Raw genomic sequence first — 24,991 nt, forward strand, 5'->3', positions numbered from 1 at the left:
CAACAAAACTATGAGCTGGGATTGTTATTATCCCAAATTTGTAAATGAAATGCACTGGGCAGTTTGTCTCTTGCCCTCTGCCCCACAGGGAGTGGTAGAACTAGACAGGCACCAGGAATGCAGACCCAACCTGTCTCCTGTCTGCCTATTAGGTGGATATTTCTCCTTTAATCTGCTAGATTTTGATATCACAGGCTCAAAATAAAGCAAATACAACAATAACAACTGTAGTATGTTTTAAAAATATTAATTAGTGTATTTGTGTGGAACTAGGAATTCAGAGACCTGGGTGTGTGACCTCATTCTGCCCCAGACATGTCATATTCTCTTTTGACATGTTCTTCATGCCTTTCTGTCATTAATTTTATTTCCTGTACTTTAAAAATGTAATGTTCTTTAAAAATGCTAATTGTATAGGATCTTAGAACTCTATTAGCTACATTTGACTACTCACAAGTCTCTTAATTTTCAGAAATCAAAATTGAGTGTGTGTCTACCTTTCTAACACACCTAAAGTAATAACAGGGCACCACATATTTCTGGCACTGAATCACAGCCTGTGTTAAGTTTTATATTTGTTTACAGAAGCATTTGGTTTGCCTCAGTTTGATTTTATCTAATTTGAGGGCAAATACCATACCTTGTTTATTTGTGTCTTCTGAAGTGACATGCATCCTCAACATAGTAGATCCTCAATAAAAACAAAACTAAAGTGCATTACTCTTTGCCACTTCAGCAGAATCCTAAAAGATAAAGAAGCATCCTTTGACCAGGGATTTTTATGCCATTTGGAGTGTATTCCAGGTCTAATCACGTTTGGAGTGTAAATCCCAGAAGAACAAGAAAGTATAGATGAATTCTTGAAAGGAGATAGTTATACATTCCTCAAAGGAAGGCTGAAGAATTCATACACTGGCCTTGAGCAGCTGATAATCAGTCTCAGAAAGTAAATACATAATATATCGACACTTCATTAGAGAGAATATAAGTGATGAGACATATCAAATATTATATATATGTATATCAAACACTAAATATATACATATATTGAACTGCTTATGAATGATTCAATATTAAATCATCTCACCATCACATTGCATATGTCCCTTTTCCCAATTGGGACCGATCGATGTTTGCAAGATATAAAATTTTGATTATGGAAGCTATTTTCTTATTCATGCATGATTTTTCTTGGCGTTCAGGGTACCTGTCCTCTTTATGATATGTTTCTTGTGCTGATTTGTTTGGTGCCTGAGTAGAGGAACAACTTTATGTTTTTCTCTTGGCACCTCCCACTAAAATTTTCCTCGGAATTTTGATGCATTTTATTTTATTTTACTTTTAAATATGTTATTATTTATAGAGAGAGGAAGGGAGACAGAGAGAGAAATAGAAACCTCGATGAGCGAGAACCATTAATCAGCTGCTTCCAGCACACCCTCCATGGGGTATCAAGTTCACAACCCAGGCACGTGCCCTAACCGGGAATCAAATCGGCCACCTCTTGGTGCACAGGGTGACATCCAACCAACTGAGTTACACCAGTTGGGCAATACACTTTTTAAAAAAGTCTTCCATCAAAAATAATGACTCCTAGGTATAATTCTCCCCCTTCCCCAAACATACTGTTTGCATTAAGTAGCTGCCTGTGATTGTGTTTCTCCACATGGTTAATAGTTCTTGGGTTTTTTTTATTGTCATCTGCTTTTAGGCACTCATCAACAAAGACGTGTCATAGCTGCTTCTGAGATGCCTCAGCAGCCATGGCTTGGGGCTAAAATGTGCCCTTTGCCTGTTGGTTGCCTGTCACCTAAGCTCTCATTTATAGCTAGTAGCAGCCTCCAATGCCTCTGACTTCCCTCCTGCATTCATACAAATTAATACAAGGTCAGTGCCGAAAATGTGTATACTGAAGTTTTGAAACCCATATTTAAGTTACCAGACAAGCTGCTCTATTATCATCTTCACACAAGTTTACTGGTGAATGACAGCATGTCTGTGGCAACAGAAATAAAATCCTGTATAAAAACAGTATATAAGCCACACAAGTTCATTTATTTCTAACATCAGACATGCTTCTGAAATGTATGTCTTTTCTCCACCTACCCTAGACCCCACGTACTTTTCATAATGATGACTAGAACCTCTTACTAGACAAATTCAGCCATATCGATTGCTTTGCCTGTTGGGTTCTGAAAGTGCTCAATATTTGAGTCCTTCAGTTTTACCCTGGATGTTATATATACAATATTTTGTATTTACAAACTGCTATGTAACTAGGAATCCTTACTAGGAAGTCTTTCCCTAATAAGAATAAAAATATGAAAGTAAGTACTATATATTCTACCTCTTCAGTATTCTTGTTATATTACTTTACATGAATCTGGGAATATGGAAAATACTTTCTAGTTTATGAGAAATTTATCTCATCAGAAAACTTTAAAGATTTTTTTCACGCCCAGAATCAGTGCGAGTATGGGGAGAAAGAAACTCTCATAAATTTGGTGTGAATATAAACTGTTGCAACCTTTCATAGAGACATTTGGTTTTTTAAATGCCTCTAAAATCTGTCAAAAATTTTAAGTATGCATTCATCTATATGAATCAGGAATTGCATTTCAAGGGGTCTAGTCTATGACTATTATCACTCAAGCAAATGAAGACAATTACAGCATTTTGTAATAGCATTACTTATATTAGCAATGAAAATGAAGTCAATCTGAACAGTCATCAGAACGAGACTGGTTAAATAGTGGTATACTCATAGCACAGACTGTGATGCAATGCTTTCAAAAATAAAGCAGAACTAGCCCTGGTTGGTCTGGCTCAGTGGTTAGAGTGTCGGCCCATGGACCAGAGAGTCCTGGGTTTGGGTCGCGCTAAGGGCACGTACCTCAGTTGCAGTTTGTCCCTGGCCCTGGTTTAGGTCGTGTGGGTGGCATCCACTCGATGTGTCCCTCTCACGTCGATGTTTCTCTCTCTGTTCCTCCCACTCTCCCTCCGGCTTTATCTGAAGAAAAATGCAAAAATGTCCTCAGATGAGGATAAACAAATAAATAAATAAATAAAGCAGAACTATATGTAATAAAAAAAGAAAGAAAGAAAGTTCACACTATACTGTTAAGGAAAAGCAACCAAAAACCACACATAAACAAGCAATAAACAAAAAATATACAAAAACAAGTACAGAATGATGTATAGAACAATCCACTCTTGTAGCATAAACATGTGACATGTGCTTGGGGAAGCCAGCCATAGTGAATGGAGAAGGGAAGAGGAATTACTTTTACTTTGACTAATATTTCAAATTGTTTTATTTAATTAATAACTACTTGAATACCTGCTTTGTTCCAGATACTGTACTAGGTGATTATTTTATTTAATGTTTTCAGCAACTGTACTTCTTTAGCCAATTAAAATAATTGCTTTCAAATATATTTTCTAACCATAAATATTATCATGGTTCATCATAGAATTTATGCCTTTAAGAGTGCTGAAAATTGTTTACATAGATCGCTAAAGGAAATGTCAAGATTATATTCTAAACAGGTTATTGTTCCACGCATGTAGAATTCACTACCTTTATTAAGACTGCATTATGGAAAATTTCTAAACAAAAATATCTATATCAAGAAGCATGATGCAAATTTTACATGTTGATGCATACTAAGTTTTATAGAAGTTACTGGAAAAAGGGACGGCTTTCTAGCTAGGCCATAATGAAAAAATAAATAAAAGAATTACATTAAAAGTTATTCCACACTTCTGCTGAGCATTACAGGGAACCATAGTACCGCCAATTGGACATGACTGTAGCAATGCCCTTATCCTGAATTATAGATGAAAGTCATATATTGCATATGAGTGAAATCATATGGTACTTGTATTTCTTTGCCTGGCTTATTTCACTTAGCACAATGTTCTCCAGGTCTATCCATGCTGTCCCAAAAGATTAAATTTTCTTTCATTTTATAGCAGAGTAGTATTCCTTTATGTAAATATACCACAGCTTTTTTATCCACTCATCTTCTGATAGACACTTGGGCTGCTTCCAAATATTGGCTATCGTAAACAATGTTGCAATGAACAAAGGGGTGCATATATTCTTCCAAATTAGTGTTTTGGGTTTCTCTGGATAAATTACCAGAAGTGGAATCACTGAGTCATAAAGCAGTCCCATTTTTAATTTTTTTGTGGTAACTCTACAGTGCTTTCCACAATGGCTGCACCAATCTGCATTCCCACAAACAGTGCTCAAGGGTTCCCTTTTCTCCACATCCTCACCAACAGTTGCTTGTTGATTTATTGATGATGGCCATTCTGACAGGTGTAAGGTGACATCCCCCTCTAGTTTCAATTTGCAATTCTCTGATGATTAGTGACTTTGAGCATCTTTTCACATGTCTATTGGCCATCTGTATGTCCTCTTTGGAGTAGTATCTATTCAGGTCAGCTGCCCATTTTTTATTTTATTTTTGTTTTTTGATTTGTTGTAGATGAAGAGTCTTTTTTTAAAAACTTATCTTTATTGTTGAAAGTATTACAGATGTCCCTTCTTTTTTTCTCCATTGACACCCTCTTCCCTGCTCCCACACCCCATCCCCACCTTCACCGCACTGTTGTCTGTGTCCATTGGTTATGCATATATGCATATAAGTTCTTTGGTTTATCCCTTCTTACCCTTAACCCCATTCCCTCTGAGGATTGTCAGTCTGTTCTCTACTTCCAAGTCTCTGATCTATTTTGTTCATCAGCTTAATTTTGTTCATTATGTTCTACAAATAAGTGAGATATGGTACTTATCTTTCTCTGACTTGCTTATTTCACTTAGCATAATACTCTCCAGGTCCATCCACATCATCTCAACAGGTAAGAGATCTCTCTTTCTTACAGCTGCATAGTACTCCATTGTGTAAATGTACCATGGCTTTTGTATCCACTCATCTATCAATGGACACTTGGGTTGTTTCCAGATCTTAGCTATCAATATAGGGATGTATATACTCTTTCTGATTGGTGTCTCATGCTTCTTAGGATATAGTCCTATAAGTGGGATCACTGGGTCAAATGGCAGTTCCATTTTTCATTTTTTGAGGAAACACCATATTGTTTTCCATAGTGGCTGCACCAGTCTGCATTCCCACCAGCAATGTACTAGAGTCCCCTTTTCTCCACACCCTCTCCAGTTCTTGTTGTTTGATGATTTGTTGATGGCGGCCATTCTGACAGGTGTGAGGTGATACCTCAGTGTCATTTTAATTTGCATCTCTCTGATGATTAGTGACACTGAGCATTTTTTTCATATGTCTCTTGGCCATTTGTATGCCCATTTTTAAATTAGATTGTTTGGGTATTTTTGGTGTTGAGTTTCACAAGTTCTCTATAAATTTTGGATAGTAACCTCTTATCAAATGTATCCTCGGATCATACGGTCTCATATTCACTCATATGTGAAATTTAATGAACAAACTAAACTACCAAGCAAAATAGAGACAGACTCACAGAAGCAGGCAGACAGCTCTGGGGGCAGTGGTAGGGGGTGTTGGGGCAGTGGAGGGATTGATCAAAGAAGAAAAAGAAGAGAGAACTCATGGACACGGACGACAATGGGGTGATTGCACAGAGGTTATGGAGGAGGAAGCAAGCATAGATGGGATAAACGGTAATGAAAAAAATAAAATAAAAAGTCATATATTGTAGTGATAAATAGCATATTGGTTTGGAATAGACAGACCTAATGCAAAGTATTTCTCAACCTATGTATGACCAGGAAGAATTTACTTAAAATCATTGCTTTATTTTCTCCATCAGTAAAATGAGATGCTGAATATAAGTACTTCAAATGGTTAATGCATGTAAAGCACTTGACACACCCTGGTCAGGTGTCTCTGTTGCTGTGGGTTTGATTCCTGGTCATGGCACAAACCCAGCTTCGATCTCAGTCTAGGCACCTACAGCAGGTAACCGATTGATATCTCTGCCTCTCTCTTTCTCTCTCAGATAAATAAAAACATATCCTCTAGTGAGGATTAAAAAGTAATAATAAAATAAATAAAGCACTCAATACATAGTAAGCAATGCCTAAGTATATTTTTGTACTATATAATAATTTTGATGATAGAATTGAGATAATGTGATTCTTTTGAAGACACTAATTCTTTAGAGGATCTATACGTATGTTTTATAATATTTCCCCCATCAGCTTACTAGTTTCCTATTACTGCTACAACAAATTGCCATAAACTCATGGCTCAAGGTAATACAATTGATTATCTTATAGTTCAGAAGTCTAAAATGTGTCTACGGAGCTGCATTCCAATTGCTGGCCATTAAAGGATAATCCTTAATTCTTTGCCTTTCCTTGATTTGTGGCCTCATCCTCCACCTTGAAAGTCAGCAATGGCTGGTCAAATCTTCCTCAAGTTATACTACTCTGATGTGCCACCACTATAACCAAATCTCCCCCTTCCTTCTTTTAATAAGGACCATTGTCATTACATTGAGCCCAGCTGTATAATCCAAGATAATTTCCCTCTCTAAACTTAATCACATGTTCAGTCTTTTTTACCTCGTACAATAACATTCACAGGTCTTGGGGATGTGGATGTTGATATCATTGTGAGGCCATTCTTCAGCCTACTACAACTAGTAAATCAATTCAAGCTGGTTTGAAGAAATTTTCAAAAAACCTGTTTCTATAGCAATGAATCTATAACAGGCTACAAGACCAAAAAACTAGTAATGTCATTCATCTGTTATGACTGGGGCAGTGTGCTAGTTGTATGGAACTCAGGGTAACAGAGCACTTTCTATCATTACCTTTAAGGAGCCCTAGGATTAAAACAGACAAAAAAATTTCTATAGTATAATATATTGTGGTGGGGAGCTAAATAGGTTTGGTCAGGGGAAGCTTCAGAGAACAGATGAGCATTGGAAGAAGGAAGGACTAAAGGAGTACAAAATCCCTAGCAGATGAAGTAGGTAGAAGAAGGAAGATTGCAGGCTAAGGGAAGGGAAGGAACATATACAAAGGCAGACAAAATTTAAGAGTCTGGAATGTTCAGGGAAATGCAATAGTTCAATTTGGCAGAGAGTTCAGATTAAAAAGTGATGAGAGATGAGGCTTGAAAATCAGTCAGGAGTAAAAGACATTTAAATTCTGTCGTGAGTTCCACTATAATTATCCCATGAGATGGTCAGACTATATAGGTCCATCAGTCAGCAATTAATCAGAACCCATTGCTATAACAGAATCAGGTGTTCCCTTGAGAGAGTTTATAATTTCCTACTTAACCATATGTCCTTTATCAGACATCCTCTAAAACTATAAAAAAATTCTGAATCTCATTAGAATATATGAACTAAAAAAATTTTAAAACCATCTTTTCAAAGCATCCTCTCATGTGTGCTCCATAAAATGTTATATCTAGGAGATATAAATAGATGGCTCTCAGAAAAAAATGTCATGGTCAAAGGACTTGTAAACCCTTATATATTATATACCATATTTTGAAATTAAAAATTCATACAATATTATCATATGATAAATTATGCAAAAATAAATTATTTTTATTCAGAATTTTATAGCTTTTACCACCATACAAAATTTATGTTTTTCCTAGTTTGTTTGTTTCCCGAAGACATGTGGAAGTGTGTGTACTAAACAACACTATGGGAAATGACTCTAATCCTGTGCGTCTCAAAGCCAGTTCCTGGCCAGCACCATCTACACCATCAACCAGGTCACTTGTTAGAAATGCAAATTCTTAGGATATATTCCTACAAGTGGACTCACTGGGTCAAATGGAAGTTCCATTTTTAATTTTTTGAGGAAACACCATATTGTTTTTCATAGTGTCTGCATCAGTCTGCATTCCCACCAGCAGTGTACTAGAGTCCCTTTTTCTTTACACCCTCACCAGCACTTGTTGTTTGAGGATTTGTTGATGGCAATCATTCTGACAGGTGTGAGGTGTTACCTCATTGTTGTTTTAATTTGCATCTCTCTGATGATTAGTGATGTTGAGCATTTTTTCATATGTCTCCTGCCCATTTGTATGTCCTGTTTGGAGAGGTGTCTATTCAGGTCATCTACCAACTATTTAATCAGATTATTTGTCCATTTGTTGAGTTGTATGAGTATTCTATATATTTTGGATATTAAACCCTTATTCGACATATAATTGGCGAATATGTTTTCTGACACACCAATCAGAAAGAATATATGCACCCCTATGTTCATAGCAATGTTATTTACAATTGCTAAGATCTGGAAACAACCCACATCTATCAGTAGATAAGTGGATAAAAAAGCTGTGGTACATTTACACAATGGAACACTATGTAGCTGTAAGAAAGAAAGATCTCTTACCGTTTCAGATGACATGGAGGAACCTGGGGAGTATTATGCTAAGTGAAATAAGCCAGTCAGGGAAAGACAAGTACCACATGATCTCACTTATTAATGGAACATCATGAACAAAATAAGCTGTTGACCAAAACAGATTGAGAATCATGGAAGTAGGGAACAGACTAACAAAGACCTCAGAGAGATGGGGGCAGGGGTGGGGTGGGGGGTTAGGAGGGGTGGGAAGAGATAGAACAAAGAATTTATATGCATATATATACAACCAGTGAACACAGACATTAGGTTAGAGAAGACGGAGAAGATGGGAGCAGGGAGGAGGGGGTCAATGGGGATAAAAAGAGGGACATCTGTAATACTTTCAACAATAAAAATAAATAAATAAATGAATAACTGAAATGCAAATTCTTAGGCCCTACCACAGACATACTGAATTAGAAACTCCGGATGTGAGGCTTAACAAATTGTGTTTAAACCATTTCTCCTGGTGATTCTAATGCCTATAGTGAGAACTACTGTTATATTCCTCTCTGCTCGCACAGCTACAAATGCGCAGCTCCTGAGTTCAAGTGTCCCTTTTGCCCCCTGGAAATCAGAGTTTTAAATTGGGTATTGTTAAACCTTGCCCCACCCCCACCTCCACAATTTTAAATTATGCTGTCACTTGATCATCAACTCATCCTGATGCTTCACAGTGACACACAATTCCAGCCTCAGCCTCATAGAAACAGGCTGTGTAGTTTCTGTCCCTGCAAAGGACTTATTTTATGCTTTGATCCTATAACTCTAGGTAGCATTTATAACTTGAATGGACATAGTACACCTTAATGCTGCCTCTGTTCTTATTGTAAGGCAAATGGCAGATCAAATTATTGTTTCTTTATTTGCACAAAGTGTTTTTTTTATCTTTTATCTAAGATGTGGTTTAGAAAAGCCTATGATTCTTTTCTTAAGGCCAATGCACCTTTCTAAACTAGTCTGGAAGTAATCTTGCATCTTAATGTATTACTAATATACGATTGGAAGAGAAAGGCTAATTAGTCAAGCAGGATGGATGAGGGGACCAAATTTATATTTTGCTCTTTGTGAGCTAGCATTATTTTCTATGCCCCTAAATTTACCATACCTTGGGCACTTGTATTTGTTCCATTGTTTACCCCATTTGTCATGTAAATGCAATCTATTTTGAACTCAATTTTCAGCTTGAAGAATGCTCTGTTACAAGAAATGCAATTATTATGTACATTAAACTTGTTATTGTTGGATGCACTAATTTTCTAATGAATGACATATTTACTCATGAATAACAGTGCAGTGCTTAATTTTAGAGATGCCATTACAAATATTTTGAAATGAGAAGCAATGGCTATTTTCCCAACACATTTGGTCCCATTTACTGATTTCACTTAACAAATATTCTTCTAGCTCTTATTGTATGCTGGACCTCATCTCAGCATTTTATAACTGTTAACTTATTTATCTTTATGTAATCCCATTAAGTGAGTAGTACTGTTATGCCTGTTTTACAGATGAAAACACTGACTAAGAGGGTTTAAATCACTTGCCTAAGATTCATACAACTAAGTGCTGAAAATTAGATTTGCATGCCTTCCCCTGTGCTCACAGTATACTTTTCCTTCATTTTAAAAATCACTTTTAAGACCAATAATCCTTATTGATTATGTCACATACCTATAAAATATGGATTTTTAATATGAATTGTGAGCATGAAATATGAATATAAATTTAATATTAAAAACACAGACGCTATTCTTTGAATTGTATTTCATAAAAGATAGTGTGTTTACTACCATATTATGTTTGAGAAAAAGCCCTAGAATTATTAAAACTAAAGTAATTTTTAATTATATTAATATTCTGTCTTGTGTAGTCTCCCAAATTATGTGAAGGTGGGAAGTGGCTAAAGATGTCATTCTCTTGATCATTTTACTCTTCTCAGAAAATTTCTTTAGGAGTAATTGTAATTTCATCTAGGTAGATATGGTCATACTATCTTGGTTAGTTTTCCTGGAAATTCTGTTTCTCCCCAAAATTATTAATAAAAGAAAATGCAGCCCAGTCGGTGTGGCTCAGTGGTCGAGCATAGACCCATGCACCAAGAGGTTGCTGGTTCGATTCCTGGTCAGGGCACGTGCGCATGTTGTGGGCCCGATCCCCAGTGCAGGCCAATCGATGTTCTCTCTCATCAATGTTTCCATCTCTCTCTTCCTCTCCCTTCTTCTCTTTCTAAAATCAATAAAGAACTTTAAATAAGTAAAACATATGACTACTTCAAGAAAAAAAAAGTAAATGCATTATTTCAGCTGATGTTATACTGAAAAATTTTGTGGCTTAAAATGATTTATTTTGGGCACTTCATAAGTTATATAAATATCTAACTGCTATGCTGTATACCTACAACTGATGTGATATTGAATGTCAACTGTAATTGAAAAAAAACTTAAAAATAAGTGAATAAAAGTATTTATTTTGGAAAAATACTTTTGAAGAGTTTCAAGTGCTACACTAAAATCAACTTTTTGTTTGATTAACAAATACAACAAAAACTCTATCCAACCAATAAAAATGTATGCTATAAATATATCATGGCCACATTGTTTTCATTATAAGTTTGATGAAATATCGTCTTCAGGAGAGATACATTACCGACAGCGATGAAAAACAAAACATCAGAAATTCCACTGAAGTTCAGGTGGCGGTGTTGTTCACTGCCACCCATTCATGTTACCACCAGACTTTTTAAATTTACACCAAGGGAATACAGTCTCTCAGCCTGTGACAGCTAGAGGAGAAATCACAATGGTAGAAATATGTTCTTATAGATGGCTCAAGAAGACTTGCTCTTATTCTGCTCAACTTTTATATAATTGGAAAGGCAGACACCAATACTTAGAACAAATATAATAAAAATTCAAGCAAACCTTTCTTTTTTCAATATTTTCTTTCCAATAGAAGTTTTTCTTCCTTATCATCTTTCCCTTCTTAAGGTTAAAACTACACAACCACCACAAACTAATCCAGATGAAATGTTCCATTGTTACCCTGGCTGGTTTGGCTCAGTGGTTGGAGCATCAGCCTGTGGACCAAAGAGTCTCAGGTTTGATTCCGGTCAAGGACACGTACCTCAGTTGCAGTTTAGTCGCTGGCCCTGGCCAGGGTCATGTGGGAGGCAATCCATCTCTCTCTCTCTCTCTCTCTCTCTCTCTCTCTCACTCTCTTCCTCTCTCCCACTCTATCTGAAGATAAATGGAAAAATATCCTTGGGTGAGGATTTTAGAAAAAAACATTTTTTCCCATTGTCCATTTACTTCCTTATATTTTTCTAATGTCATCTTTTTTTTTCTTTATTGATTTTAGAGGGAGAGGGAGAGAGAGAGAAACATCGATGAGAGAGAACATTGATTGGCCATCCCCTGCACGCCCCCCATCGGAGATTTGGCCCACAACCTAAGCATGTGCCCTGACCAGAAATCAAACCCGTGACCTCTTGGTGCATGGGTCAATGCTCAACCACTGAGCCACACTGGCCTGGCAACTAATGTTATCTTTTTTAACTCAAATTTAAATTCAGGGTTCTTACCTTTTTATAAAATTTGTTGAGATATCTTCTAGAGAATGATTCTTCAGACATTGTGTCTCATTGCTCTGGGTTACTGTGAACACATCTTAAATGTGTTAGCATATTTTAACAAGCATGCAATATTTTTTTCACTATAACTGAAGGCACAAGTTGTTATGGTATTTCCTTCAGACAAAATATTGAGCTAAAGAATGAAAAAAAGCAAAAGTTCAGGTCAATATCAAAAAAAGCATGTGCTTATGGTTATATGCAAGAACTTTGACTACTAATCTTTTAAGAAAATGAACTCAGAAAGAGTTCTACTCAGAGTACTAAAGGGTAACCAAATGAAGACAGTAATAATTATTGATTCTTTTAGTCAATATATAGTCAGAACTACACATTGATATCTGTTAACTGCCAGATAGACACTTTTATAAACTCTAGAATAAAAACACACAGTCCAACATTTTAAAAATTATAGTTTTCTTTAAATCATCCCAGTCTCATTTGTAATTGTTTTGAATTTTGCATGGCATTATTATTATCCTGTATTGTGGTGAAAAGTTTCATAGATTCAAGTATTCAAATATTTTCCTCAAATGCAGAAAGGATAAAAACCACAGCTAGAAAGGAGCCCTGTGATTTCTTTAAAATACTGTCCTGAAGAAAAAGAATACTATTTTATGCTTCTTATACTCTTCACAGCCTTCTATATAACAACACATAAATTTGTCCTCTTAGGATTAAGATAGTGTCTCAAATTTAAATTTTACTCATATAGTGGACCCAATAGCACCATAAACCCTTTAAACCCAGGTTCTCTGAAAATTCAGCTAAAGACAAAATTTATCATTCTTCCTCCTAATTAATGAGCAGATTAAACAGAGGGGAAGGGCAGCAGGGATTTCCATCCATTAGCAATGGTCTAAGTCACTACAAATGAACCTACAGAAAGCAGCACAAGGTTAAGGCCAAAAATCCCATTAAATACCTGTCAAAACCTGAAATTTTAGAAGCTCACAGTGCAAGCTGACTTACACACCAGGTCATTTTGTATCTTTCAATATGCAGTTTAGCCACAATGGTAATTAGAGCAGTTATTGATTTAGTTTGCAGTTTTTTTCATTTTGGATGAGATAAGAATAGTAATATCTGATTCTGTAACATATTAGATGTTACACTTAATCAGTATTTCACGAAGGATATAGGAAAGTATGAAAACCCTCACACTTCTATGGCTATAGTTAAGATATATCAACACATAAGACATTGATTGTCATTTAACAATGTTATAAAAGTATTTCTAAACACTCTAGGAAATATACCTACCAGTAATACAATTATTCTTCGAAAGAGAAAATAATTGCTCAAGGAAATCAAAGAAAGTAAGTGCACAGTTAAGATACTATTCTTGTGCTCATGCTACCTTTACGACCAATCAAAATACTAACCTTATTAGGGAGCTTTTATAAATAAAGATTTTAAAATGAACTTTATAGAACTGTTCCAAGACTGAGAATTATCTAGACTCTGTAAACTTATAAAGCAGAAGCTGAGGAGTCAATGTTTTAACAATTGTATTTCAAGCTATAATAAGCTTTATTATCAGATTTCTGAATTGCAAAATGAACAAGAAGCAGTAATAAAAACATAAAAAGTTAAACTCTTTTTCTATTTATTCATTTCATAGAGGTAAAAGTGTTTTTGTTTTTAATTTACATCTTCCTTTCACCACATTTACCTAATAATAACTCTGATAGAGAGAACTAATGAATCTAAGATACTCATAAAACTTCTGTCTATTCACCTATTTATCCTTTTATAAGTGCAGCAATTTTTAAACATGGTCCAATATTCTTTGATACTCCTCCTTCTGCCACTACATCATAGAAATAATTCAGCAGAGGTGATATTATGCCAATTTCCAATTCCAAGCTAAGCCTTTAAAAAAGTAAAAGCTTCTAGTTCCTGTCCCTTGACACACTGATTTTTAAAACTCAAGGAAGTGTAAACAGCTCATGGCAAAGGTCAAAGGAGTCTGCAGCCCTTAGCCTCATCTGAACTTTTAGTCAATAATCAGTTTCAACATGCTCACCATGGGCATGAGACATCTAAGAAGTGGATTCTCCATTCCCCTATCAAGGCAGCTCCGATGGCAAATCCTGGGGCAGACATAAACTTTGCCTGACAAACTCTTCCCAAATGTAGATTCATTGTGGTTGTTTTAAACCACTAAAGTATTGTTTTGTTTTTTAATGCAATAAATCATTGAAAGATATTTTGTATCTGTGTGCATGGGGAAATTGAGGGTGGGGGAGTGGTAGTTTTCCTTAACAACAATCTAAAATACGTGGCAATGAATTTGGAACTTCATGGTAGGTAACGTTCCTAGACTGAATCATGAAGAACTTCAAAATCTTGATCAACAGTGATGAAATCGAAACAACCATCAAAAACCTCCCTAAAGGTAAAAAGTCCATAGTAAATTCTACCAAACATTTGACTATTTAATGCCTTTCCTTTTCAAACTCTTCCAAAAAATTGAGGAAGAGGCAATACTTTCTAACACATTTTATGAGGCCAACATAACCCTGATACCAAAACCTGACAAGGATCATACACACACACACACACACACACACACACACACACACACTACAGAGCAATATCTCTGGTGAATATTTTACTTGCAAGATGATGAGACCTCAGTTCTTGACTTATTGAAGAAAAAAATTAGTCAAGTGACAAAGCGCAGCAAAGCAAGAAAGAACTTACTTGCCACAGCAAAGGTACACTTAGGACAGTGAAACAAGGAAGGGCATAGAAGAAGCGATGGGAGACCCTAGGTTAGGCTGCTTTGGCTCACTGGAAAGACAGAGACAAGGGGCTTTGGAGACAGGCTCAGGCGGTTAGCCCAGGACAAGCTGCCACTGTTCATTGGTCTCCTGGTTGCAAGTCTCATGAGATCCCGTAGAGTTTAGGAGATGTGTGCCTGTGGGAAGAAGAGAGGGGAGGGAATGATGCGGTGATCTCCCAGAGGGAGAGAATGCACGGGCTCCTTTGTCTTGAGGGTTTTCATCTCTCTCTTGTAGGCAGGAATCTTAGGGGAGGTCTCAGGAGAGGATCTAAATAGATTATTAATCAGCTTTCCAGGTGTGTCCTTTCAAGGTAATGGTCTTCACTGATTGGCCTGCACCAGGGCAGGGGGTCATTAGTCAACACAGCTTGTCCTGAGGCAGCCATGGCATCACGTGTCTGGCATTGCTGCTTTTCTAGGCTTGAAGATGAACTATAACTGAGGCCTAGATGTTATTTTTAGGGAGGAAAGGTCAGGGGGTCCAAACCCTAAATGGCAGTGATATGCTAGGGGAGGAAAGGTTACCCTAGAGACAAGGTCCTCATTTTCCCAGTTTTGCTTTGCACTAGGCACCCAGGGCTTTCCACCCTGGTGACCTTCTGCACTTGGCCCATCATCCTTGCTCTGCTCACGTCTGTCTAACTGCCTATCACAAATACAGATGTAAAAATCCAAAACAAAATATTAGCAAATCAAATACAACACTACATTAAAAGATAATAAATCAAAATCAAGTGGGGTTCATTCCAGGGGCACAAAGATGATTCAGCATAAGCAAAGTGATCAATATGATACACCACATTAACAAAATAAAGGATAAAATCATATGATCATATCAATAGATGCAAAAAAAAAGCATTTGACAAGATATGCCATTTATCTGAATAAAATGGGTATGCAAGAAAAGTATCTCAACATAATAAAGGCCATATATGACAAACCCTGACCTAATATCATACTCAGTGGTGAAATACTGAAAAAGATCAGGAACAAGACAAGGTTGCCCACTCTCACCACTGCTATTCAACATAGTACTAGAAGTCCGAGCCAGAGCAATCATGCTAGAGAAAGAAATAGAAAGCATCTAAATTGGGAATGAAGAAGTAAAATTATCACTTTTGCAGATGACATTATTCTTTATATTAAAAACCCTAATGACTCGACAAAAAAAAACTATTAGAAACAATAAATAAATGCAGTGAAGTTGTAGGATACAAAATCAATGTACACAAATCCATTGCATTTTTATGTACTAACAATGAAATTTCAGACAAAGAAATGAAAAATCAATTCCTTTTGTAATTGCAATAAGAATATACCTAGGAATAAACTTAACAAAGGATGTGAAGGACACATAAACTGGAATTTATAAGACAAGGAAGGAGGGGCAGGAAGATATTAACCAAAGAACTTATATGCATATATGCATAGCCCATGATTACAGATAATAGGGTGGTGAAGCGGGGCAATGGGAAAAAAATTTATGACATCTTTAATATTCTCAAAAATAAATATATTTTTTAAAAAATTGAAGAAGAAATCAAGAAATGGAAAAACATTCTGTTCATGGATTGGAAAAATCAACAGTTACAATGTCCATGTTAACCAAAGCAATATACAAATTCAATGCAATCCTCATTAAAATCCTAATGACATTTTTTAAAGAAAGAAATAGAACACAAAATCATCAGATTTGTATGGAACTAAAAAAAAAAAACCGAATAGCCAAACAAATTCTGAGAAAAAGAACAGTCAGAAGTATCACACTCCCTGGCTTCAAATTATACTATAAAGTGACAATAATCAAAACTGCATGATACTGACAGAAAAACAGACACACAGACCAATGAAACAGAATTGAGAGCCTAGAAATAAACCCAGATGTATATGTGCAAATAACTTTCAACAAAGGAGCCAAAACTATACAATGGGGAAAAGGAAGCTTGTTCAATAAATGGAAGTTGGAAAAATTGTAAAGCCATATGCAAAAGAATGAAACTAGACTGCTATTTGTCACCATACACAAAACTTAACTCTAAACAGATGAGCTGAAACAAATAATTACATAGATGAAAACATAGGTACTAAACTTGTGGACCTTAGTCTCACAGAGGATTTTATAAATTCGAACTTGAAGGCAGGGAAGCAAAAGCAAAAATTAATAAATGAGACCACATCAAACTAAAAAGTTTCTGCATAGCAAAATAAACTGTCAACAAAACAAAGAGACAATTTATGGAATGAGAGAAAATATTTGCAAACAGCTCCAACTAGGGGTTAATACCCACAAACTATAAGAATCTCATACAACTCGCACTGTCCAACTGGCTCAATTGGTGGCTCAGCTGGTTGGAGCATTGACCCAGACACGAAAATGAAAAACATAGACACAGACAACAGTATGGTGGTTACTAGAGGGGAAAGATGGGAGGAAGTTATAAAGAATAAATGGGGTCAAATATATGGTAATAAAAGGAGATTTGACTTTGATTGGTAAACACCCAATGCGATATACAGATGATGTGTTATAGAATTGTACACTTGAAACCTATATAATTTTATTAACCAATGGCACCTAATACAATAAAATAAAAATAAATAAATAAATAAGAAAATACAGGTAACAATTTAAACATAATTCTCAGTTTAGTATTTACAAATCTATATGACTTTGAACAGTTATTTGATCTGTCTAATCCCTTTTAAACAATCTGTAAAATATTGTTAAGAATAGTAGCTACTTCTTCAGAATTGTTGTAAAGAAGAAATGATGTATTATATGAACAACTCTTAATTTATATGTTGGGGGAGAATAAGTATCTATCATTATTATTTCAAGGTATTATACCTGAGATAGAATTGTAAACTTAGAATCAGTCAGATTTGGGGTAGAATACTGGCTTATTGGTTGCATGGCTTTCAAAGAAAAATGTAACCCCTTTAATTATTAATCGTTTCAAATTTCATCTATCAAGAGGTATAATAAAAGCCATTTTCATAGGTTTTTCTGTGAAAGAAAAGAAATTAATAATAAGACATTACATATAAGTTTCATAGCCTAGTCCATGGTAGACAGTATATTGGTTGCCTTTCTCTTACCCCCTGCAGCAGTATATATTAATTTGTACATTTATGCATTCATAAACTGATTCAACTGTGCTGGTCCCTGAGATTATATTAGTTAATGAATTCTTTTTGTCTACCTGTGCCTCATGAGAAGGTAAACTACTTCAAATATGGAAAAGCACTTGGCCTGAGAGCCGGGCTCACTCCCTTGGTCTTAATCCTAGGGCTGATACTCGGTTGAAAAAGCACAATGTCTGTGGACCTCAATCTTGTTAGCGAAGAGCCTATTTGAACTTTCAACTCCAACACTGTGTTCATAAAATAAAAAATTATTAAAATAAATAAATTAAAAATAAAGCTAGAGAGATATATTATTTTCATATTCCTTAGTTCTGGATAATCCAACAAATAAACTGGAAATGTGAAGGTAAAAGTTGATGGTCTCACAAGTACAGCATGTGAATGGCTTGCTAGAAGCTTTGATATTGAGTACATGCTATTAAATAACAAAGGTCAATCAGGCTAAAGACATTTTTGAGATAAATTGATTTATAAAAATTATATTTTTGTTTTTTATATCACTGGCCTACATTGTGAAATTAGAACTATAATCTTTATTCTGACATTTATCATTTCTTTTCATAAATTCACTTCCTAAATGAAATACCTGTCTTTTGATAAACACTTTTATAGCTATAATTAGAAATCATCACTAGGTTTTTAAACCTCTTTTCAAAAACTTATTACAAAAAAGAACTGATGAAATATTTATTTTTCCCATTTTATAATTTAGAAATGAATGCCAGCCAAGCAAAAAGCTAAAACCAGGGAACCTCTGCTTGCATTTCCTATATTTTCTTCCTCAAAGTGAATATTGTTTTTTAATTTTAGCTCTTTGATTTTCAGTTTTTGAAATTTCAGTGATGAAAATATTTGTGTTATATATAAAGCATGCTATCTGTTTATATACTGACAATTAGAGAGAAGTATTAGAATGGTTAGAGACAAGAATTAGATTTCCCAAGAAACTGCTTTCTCTACAAAATGAAATCTTGGCAAGCAAGAGCAAATAAAGTGTAGTGAAATGAAAAATAATAATAATACTATTAATAATAATAATAATACTTAGTCAACTTCCTTAAAACAAAATTGTCTTCTTTTATCCCAGTGGGTCAGCCTTGAAGCAGCCAAGCTCTCCCCAAGAGATTCCTGTTATTCCCTCGGTTGCTGCTTTTTACTGATAAAATTTAAATGATATTTTCTTTAAAACTGTGTGGAGACATTTACATCATATGCATCTATAGTTAAAAAAAAAACAACAAAAAAAACAACATAGCTTGTTTCAGAGTTATACTTTTAGTTGATTTTTTTTTTTACTTGAATAAACAGAAACATTTCCTGATAAGTAGCTGTGTTGGTTCCTTTCACTTTTAGGTGGTGAAAAAAAAATCTGTGGTATGATCCTTGTTAAAGTAAAAGCACTAATGAAGAATTAAGAAAAAGATGAATAAAAGAAAAGAAAAACTAAGAGCTATGACAGTACCAGCAACTACTCATGAAAAATTCATTAGAGGATAACAGGTCCAAAGAGAGTGTTATGCATACCTTCGCCACATGTGCTCACTTCTTTAGCTGCATCCGGTCAGAATTCTCATTCTGTCTGCTACTCAGGAAACCTGCCTCAGAGCACAGTGTGATGATTTCATTGTCTAAGGCCCTGTTATGACCTGCTGTGTTCTAATCTCCCAGTGGGTAACTGTGGTGGTAGTTGCTCTTAGAAATCAATTGGAATTTGTGTAGGTATGCACATTTGAGATTCAGCTTCAGCTAACATGATGGTATTGTACTTTAAATAGAAGTAATACAGCTAGTTTTAGAAAAGCAATGCTCCAGGGTGAAGAAAGTGAATTTGCTTTGCAGTTAATAAATGATAAATCTGTTCTATGATAATATATCATTAAATTAATGCTAAGAGGATCATCATTAAACTAAACTTGCCAGACTAAGTCATTTCACTTTAATTGAGAAAACTCATTTGAAGCATAGCCATCCACCAGGTCATAGCTACACACACATAGTGCATCGAGCACAAATAAAAGCAATTATATCACTACTTTGGCCTAGAAGGGGTATGCCTCCTCCAGAATGCCTGCTTAAATTCTGGCTTCAAGGACAGGCTTTACTTCAGTCTACTTAACTGAAATTATTTAATTCAGTCACTTAACTCTTTGTCTTTGAAGTAAGGAGTGTTATAGGTCTGTTTTCAAGAAGGCTTGGAGATGGGGAGAGCAATTCACTTCTGAAAAAGGAGCAATGTATTTTCCCTGGTGGATCCAAAAGTTGCCCATTGCCATGTATACAGTGATGTTTCATATTATTTGTTTTAAGACTCTTTAATACATAGTAAGAATGTTTTGAAGATGATTTCCCAATCTTTCAGTTCTTCATGGCAAAGGACAATTTTATTTTCTAAAATTAATGAGCTATACTAGAGTCCTAAATTTAGACCCTAGAATTTTTCTTATAGTAATGTTCTACTCTTCAGGTCTCCAGAGATTTTGTTGTTGTTGTAGGAACATCATTATTGCCATTAATATAATGGCATTAATAGTATAGTTTATCTGGTTTGCTATTAATTCTATTTCTCAAATGAGACTTACAGGCAAGGAATAAACTTTCAGTAACCATTCCAGGGTTTTCCTAAATAATTCAGGGATAAAAATAGATGGTCTTCTGATGAAAACTTCTCTTTGAAAACAGGATTAATTCATGATGTCTTCATTTCTACTCTAATAAACTTTCATTCATTCCAGTCGTGCTTTTGTTTTCCTCCTAAATATACATACATTCATACTCCTATCCACACTCCTGCTGTCTCTTTCTACTGAGACCGCTCTTATCTAAATCAGCTATGATTTTTGCCAGTCAATAAACACTGCTATTTCTTTGGGCTTTCTTGGAATCTCAACAACGCTCAACTATTTGATCACTTCCTTCTCTTGAAATAATCTCTTTTCTTGCCCTTTATTACTGAAGTCTACTGGCACTTATTCAATCTCTTACAAACTACTGTTTCTCAGTACCTACTACTAGATTAATTTTCATACAATATCTTGTGTTTAAATATTGAAGTTTCTAAAACCTCATAATTTACTTATCTGTAGTCCATCCTTTGGTGACTTCCTTTATGCCCATATTTTAAAATAAGCAAGAGAATTTTCAGGTTCAGTTGTGATATCTAAAGAGTTTGGAAGCAATTACTTCCATTCTTACAATAAGAAAAAGTTAAGCTGAAAATCAACAATTTTTCTTGAACCCATTAGAAAACTGAGGTCATAAGGCAAAATGTCATCCCGAAATCTGGAGAGACAAGTCAATCCAGTGGTAGCTGAGATCTGCTTACCTAAAGCAGAAACTACTCAAGCCATAAAACAGTAGTAATAACTGAATGGTTATTTTGAAAAATTGTTGGAGGTTGTATTCACTATCTTGAAAATGATAAATTCCTAGGTTTCCACAGTAAAGAGCCAACAAAGATCCTTGTTTGGCTTTGACATTAGAAGGAGAAAATAATCATTGTAAAACAGTTTCATAATGGTCTCTATAACAAAGCCCTATTTTATAAAAGAAAGAATGTCGCCAGAGTTTTATTTCACTTAGACAAAGGGCATTTTTCTATCTCCAACCCCTTCTTGTAAAATTACAGTTCAGAGGCACAAGTCCAATTAAAAGATAGATTTATTCATAAAAGTATAGAATGTTTCCCCCTCACTAACACCTTAATACCACATCAACGTGGATCCAGTCAAATAATAGTGGATTTGAACTACAGTAACCAGGAAGCACAGACTCTCTCTGAGAAGAATTTAAATGAATCCATTCTCAAAAAAGAAGGTACAAACAAGAATACTAGATGAGATTCAAACCCCTATAGCTACTGCAAACATTAAATATAGCCAAATTCCTAGGCAGATTAACATAAAAACTCACAAAGAAGGTCTATTTCTCATTACACAATATACTAAAACCCATTCTCATTTTTTGTAAAAAGACATGGTAAAGGCAAACAAAACAAACAAACAAAAATTCTAAAGAGATAACATAAAAAAGAGAAACATACTCAGAAATAAGACCAATCTTGGAATTATCAGACAGCAATTTAAAGTAACTAGGATTAATGACTTTGGGTTATAATGAAAAAAGGAGACAACATATATGAACATTACAATGTCAGTAGAAAGAGAAAAACTCTTTTAAAATGTATTAGCAATTAAAAATATTGTAACATAAATAAATAGTGTCTTTGATGGGCTCACAGCCAAGGAAATACTCAGTGAACTTGAAGACATATCAATAAAACTTCCCAAACTAAAATCTAAAAAAAATAAATTTTAAAATAAATAAAATATTGGAACCCCCCAAAATAGACATCCAGAACTGTGAGACAATATACAAAGGGTATAACACATGTGTAATTGGAGTACTTGAAGGGTTAGAAATAATGAAGTAAAGCAGAAAAGAATTTTTCAAAATAATGACAGACACAAAGCCATAGATCTATATACCTTAGAGAACACCAAGCAGGGCAAATGCCAAACATTTACATTCTAGGAATATTATATTAAATTTCAGGAAAATAAAAACAAAGCTAGGAAATCTAGAAAGATGACAGGGGTTGGGTGAGGCTGAAAGGACACCTTACCTACAGAGTAACAGAAAAATAATGATAGCAGACATTGCCAGAAACCATGCCAGCAAGAGAATGGAGTAAAATATTTAAAGTGTTAAAAGAGAAAAATCCACCAACCAATAATTCTGTATCCAGCAAAAATATCTTTCTAAAGTCACAGAAAAGACTCTGTCAGAAAAATAAAACTTGTAGGAATTCATCACCAGTCAACTTGACCTGACGAAATTTTTTTAATGTTTTTCAGGGAGAATAAAAACATATAACTAAAACATTGAATCTATATCAAAAAGAACATTGGAAATTAAATAAATAAAAGTCAATAAAACCTTGTATATTTTTTATTTTTTATTGATCTGGCATATATTATTCAAAGTAATAATAATAATACTATATTGGATGACTATAACAGGTAGTTAAGTGAAATAACAGTAATGTCATTAGAGATATATGGGAGAAATTGAGGATTTTGTTATAAGGTACATTTTCACACATAAAGTAATGTAATATTACTTTAAAGTGCACTTAGATTAACTAAATGTATATTGCAAACTCTAGAACAACTGCTAAAAACTTTAAAAGAAGTAAAATTACTAGGTAAAGAGAGAAGTGAACATGTATTAATATAAAATGCTCAAATAAAACCAGAAGACAGAAAAATAGGGAAATAAACAAAAAATAAATAAAACAAATAGAAAACAGTGATATATATATATATGGTAGATATTATTCTGACTATATCAATAATAATTTTAAATGGGAATGATTGAAATGCACCACTCACAATATAGACGGTCAGAGAGGATTTAAAAAAATAATAAGACTCAACTATATGTTGTCTTTAAGAAATCCACTTTAAATTTAAAAACTCAGGTTTAAAATAAAAGGGTAGAGAATAATATATGATATTAGCATGCATCCAAATAGAGCAGTAGGGATCCCTGGCTGGGTATTTCACTTGGTTAGAGTGTTGTCCCAATATGCCAAGATTGCGAGTTTGACCCCTGGTCAGGGCATACACAAGAATCAACCAATGAATGCATAAATAAATGGAATAGAAGAAATTGTTTCTTTCTTTCTCTCTCTCTCTCTCTCCCTCTTTCTCTCTCAGTCTCTCTCTAAAATTAATCAATAAATAAAAAAGAACGCAGGAGAGTAGCTATGTTAATTTCAGATAAATCAGACTTCAAAAATGGTTTATTTTCAGGAATAATTACATAATAATACAAGGATCTACTCTCCATGAAGACACCATAATAAGAAATATGTATGTACCTAACAAGAGAGCATCAAAGGAGGAAAAATTGACAGAACTGAAAGGAGGAATAGATAAATCCACTATAATATTTGAATTCTTGAACACCCCTCTATCTGTAATTGATATATCAAACAAACAGAAAATAAATAAAGATATAGTTGACCTCAACAGAACTATCAACTTGGTCCAGTTGACATTTATAGAATTCCCATCCAACAACATCAGAATACACATTCTTCTGAAACTCGTATGAAACATTCACCATGATAGACCACATTCTGTGTTTTCAGACCACAATGAAATTAAATTATAAATCAATGACAGAAAGGTACCAAAAAAAACCCAAATAATTGGAGATTAAATAATATAGTTCCCAATAACACAGGTCAAAGAGGAATTTTCAACAGAATTTAAAATATATATATATTTGGAGCTAAGTAAAGATACAACTTAAAACTTGGTGGATGTAGCCAAAGCAGAGCATAGAGGAAAAAATATAGCATTAAAAATGTATGCATTAGAAAGGACGAAAGATCTAACATAATCGGTCTAAACTTTCACCTAAGGAACTAAAAAAAAACAGAGAACATAGACCTAAAGCAAGCATAAAAAATGCAATAATAAAAAGTAGAGCAGAAGTTAATAAAATTGAAAAGAGAAAAGAGAGAAAATCAATGGCACCAAAAGCTGATTATTTCAAAAGATCAATAAACCCCTAGTCAGACTAACCCAAAATAAAAGAAAGTAGATACAAATTTCTAATATCAGAAATGAAAGAGGGATCATAACTATTAATTCAATGAACACAAAGATAATAAAATAATATTATGGACAAGTCTATACCTACATATTTGATAACCTAGAAAAAATGGACCAATTCCCTGAAACTCACATAAAAATGGATAAATAGTCTGAATAGGCCTATATGTATTAAACTAATTGTATCAATACTTAGTAACTTTGATAAAAGAAAGTACTGGGTCTAGATGGTTTGGGTGGTAAATTTTATCAGACATTTAAGAGTCTAATGGTACTAATTCTCCACAATCTCTTCCGAAAACAAAGAGAAATCACACCTCAATGTCACTATACACACAAATTTACATCTCTACCCAAGACCTTTATTCTGAGCTTGAGATAAATATATCCAATTGTCTACATTTTTTCTTTTCTTT

The 24,991-nt window shown here is 34.5% G+C and overlaps 1 long non-coding RNA gene across 1 annotated transcript; it reads right to left on the minus strand.

Annotated features, from left to right (window-relative positions):
- Positions 1 to 637: 637 nt before the first annotated feature.
- On the minus strand, positions 638 to 12,100 carry LOC118620914. The gene is made up of 3 exons (XR_004957587.1): positions 11,967 to 12,100; positions 11,033 to 11,168; positions 638 to 743 (listed from the first exon to the last, which is right to left on the minus strand). It is a non-coding gene; the product is annotated as an uncharacterized LOC118620914 (long non-coding RNA).
- Positions 12,101 to 24,991: the final 12,891 nt, after the last annotated feature.

Source organism: Molossus molossus, unplaced genomic scaffold (assembly GCF_014108415.1).
Source record: "Molossus molossus isolate mMolMol1 unplaced genomic scaffold, mMolMol1.p scaffold_m16_p_8, whole genome shotgun sequence".
NCBI lineage: Eukaryota > Metazoa > Chordata > Mammalia > Chiroptera > Molossidae > Molossus > Molossus molossus.